Source organism: Echinops telfairi, unplaced genomic scaffold (genome assembly GCF_000313985.2).
Source record: "Echinops telfairi isolate 266 unplaced genomic scaffold, ASM31398v2 ScPeMD7_3533;HRSCAF=4204_0, whole genome shotgun sequence".
NCBI lineage: Eukaryota > Metazoa > Chordata > Mammalia > Afrosoricida > Tenrecidae > Echinops > Echinops telfairi.
In genome coordinates, this window is record NW_022107431.1 from 66,321,384 (window position 1) to 66,325,016 (window position 3,633).

Below are 3,633 nucleotides of genomic sequence, written 5' to 3' on the forward strand. Positions count from 1 at the left end.
CGTTTCTGAAGGATATCCACCAATTTATTTCCCTTTGTGTCTCACGGCCTCTTTTTCAAACTGTGGCCGAAATCAGATCAGGGTTCCTTCTCCTCCATTTGCATGTACTTTCCCCGGAAATCTGGGGGTGGAGAGAGGAAAAGGAAAGAATGGGTTATTTTCTTCCTCTCACTTCGAACACATTTTACCCACTACATCTTGATTAAGAATAAATCCTTTTGGTAAGACCTTTATTTCCAAGTTCAGTTCAAGTTCAGCTCAACAAATCTTTGGTGAGCATCTCCTTGGTTAAGATACTGTGGTTGCCAAGAAGCATTATTAGTTTTAATTATATGAAATTGTCATTTGTGTAGGCTAGCTAAAGTCAAATAAAAATCATCTCATACACATTAACCTACAGAAACATTCTTTCCTCATACGACGTCACACTCTAGTGCAGAGGTTTATGTTCTTTAAAACAAAACAAACTCATTTCCAGGAAGCCGGTTCCAACTCACAGAGACATGGAGGACAGGGTCGAACCACTCCATGTGAGTTTCGGACAGTTAATAACTCTTAATTCGAGTAGGAAGTCCCGTCTTGGTGGCACTGTGGTTACACAGTGGGCTGCTAATCGCAAAGTCGGCAGGTCGAAACCAGCAGCCCCTGAGCCCGGGAAAGGTGAGGCTTTCTACTCGCATACGGAGTTGGTCTTGGAGACGCTCAGAGGTAGTCTCTCCTGTCCTCTCGGGTCACTGTGAGTCCGATGTGACGCGCTGACAGTGAGCTGAGTTTTCCCATGCAATGGCTGGTGTTTCAAACTGCTGACTTTGTATTGGCAGTCCCACAGGTACCTGCTATGCCAGCAGGCCTAGAAAGTTTAGTATAAAATTTTAGTTTGAAAAGTAGAACAGGGTTGTTGCTGCTGTTCTCATTAGGAGCCATCGAGTCGGCTCCAGTTCATAGTCACCCTGCGCACCACGGAACGAAACGTGGCCTAGCGTGTAAATGTGCTCACTGGTGCCCACTCTTCCATTTTATTTAATTTGTGATGTTTTATTTTATAACTGATAATAATGAGCAGAAACTTACACACCTTTGAGTTTGCAAAGCATATGCTGCTGTCCAGCGCTGTGGAGTCGGTTCCTGCTCAGAGTACACAAAACACTGTCCAGTCCTGAGCCATAGTTATTTTTTTAACATTTTATTTGGAATTTATATATCAGCACAAGTCCTTGGGGGGGGAAATATATGTTTTGTTTGCCTTATTTTATGAGTAAAGTTACTGGACTTAGTTCATAAAGCCATTAACGTTGGAATATGACCTGAGATCACAATTACAAGTGGGTTTTATTCCCCCTTCCATTTCAGAAAGAACCAACTCAAGAAAAAAATATTTTATAGAATATGAACCTTTGGAATTTCATGTGGGAGCTCAGGATCTTCCATTCATGGAAGTATGGTACTGTGGTCCAATGTCCTAAGGAGTTTATATACACAACGAAGCATATGGTAAGAATTGAGGCAGTCTAGGGAGAAGAATACTGAGCGGAGAGCCTTTTGAGCCTTAGCTTTGATGCTGACTATGAGCAGGGCCTCCAGATGTCTCTCTCTGTCTGGCAAACTTTATTACCATTTAACCTTTGTTTGTTTCCATGCAATTTCAATTTGGAACACAGATAAAACTTATTTAACAAGGTGACCTTCTCATACACCAATAAAGAATCCTAAGGCTCCTGTTTGAAATGCCCCATGTATTTCTATATATTTAGATGATTCTAAATACAATTCTGGAATTCTCATGTCACAGAGAAATATAAATAACAGCTTAGGGGAAGAATGGAAATTTCTGACAGGCAAAGAAGTTGTACAACTTGACACTGTGTTATAAGAACACTTTGACACAGAACAACACATCCAAGTATTCCAGGGATCTACAGTCCCTTCACTCTTTCCCTTTACCACTGGCCACAGTTTAAATCAAGGCCACATAAAATCCAACTGTACCTGAATTAAAACTGGATTCATAAGATATTTAGGTATTAAAATCCATATTTTAATACATGTGGAAAAAATCTTTCTCCACAATCCCCTTGTGCTTTCTATTCCCAGGAGAAAACATTTGTCAAATGAATTAGTCAGATTTATTACTGATTTTAGGCTACTTCCATGGCAGAACAAACAACAAAGAAAGCTATTAAAGTTTTTTATTGTAATTAAAATTTCAATGAAGACATTGAGTCTTTTTTCCTATGAAATTTATAAGCATGCATTGAACTCTCTATTAGTTATGTCTTTTACTTTGACCTTTTTGCTCACATTTTTCATTCTCTCTTTTAATTATGCTGTTTAGAAGTTTGTTAATTACTGAAGGTAAAAATCATTCCTATGACATTATATTGAGCAGAAACGATACAGCAAAACAAGCAAACCAAAGAGTAAGATGGAAAACAAACAAAATGCACAACTTGCTGTTTAGTCTGACGACTGGTTTTCATAGATGAGGGTGCTGTCTGAGAATAGTGTATGCTTTTGTGTGTGGATCGAAAGTACCTGGTTTTCAAACAAAAATCCGAAAGGCTGAGTCCTTAAATGTCTATTTGTACATCCTGATTTCAGGGAAAAAATTGAGAATTGAGCATTTTTTCAATTTAGATACTGTTTATTTATTTCCCTTTATTGCCTTATTTTCTTAAAAAAACATTTTTTGGGGGGCTCATACAACTCTTATCACAATACATACATACATCCATTGTGTCAAGCACATTTGTACATACATTGTCACCATCGTTTTCAAAGCATTTTCTTTCTACTTGAGCCCTTGGTGTCAGCTCCTCATTTCCCCCTTCCCTCTCTCATGAACCCTTGAAATTTTATAAATTATTATTATTTTTTCATGTCTTGAACTGTCCGATGTATCCCTTTATCCCCTTGTCTGTTGTCCATTCACCTGGGAGGGGGTTAGAGATAGATCATTGTGATCGGTTCCCCCTTACTCTCCCCACCCTCCCCTTCCCTTCCTGGTATGGCTACTCTCAATATTGTTCCTGAGGATTTTATCTGTCCTATATGCCCTGTGTTTCCAGCTCATATCTGTACCCTCTGGTCTAGTCAGATTTGTAAGGTAGAATTAGGTCATGATAGTGGTGGTGGTGGGCGGGGAGGAAGCATTAAAGAACCAGAAGAAAGCTGTATGTTTCATCGGTGCTATACTGCACTGGCCTGTCTTCTCCCCATGACCCTTCTGTAAGGCGATGTCCAATAGCTTGCAGATTGGCTTTGAGCCTCTATTCCGCACTCACCACATCATTCACGTTATGATTTTTGCTCTGGGTCTTTGATGCCTGATACCTGATCCCATCGACACATGATCACACAGGCTGGTGTGTTTCTTCCATGTGGGCTTAATTGTTTCTCAGCTAGATGGCTGCTTGTCTATCTTCACGCCTTTAAGACCATTTTATCTTGAACATTTTTATATCATTTTAATAAAATAATTTGTCTTCCCAACATAAGAATATTGCACATAATTATTTTATGAGTAGTTTTGAAAAGTATCATGATTTGCTTTTAAATAGATTTTCTTATTTCAACAAATACCCTATGGTGATATTATGAGTTAAATGTTTATCAAAGAACATGGAAAATGGTGTT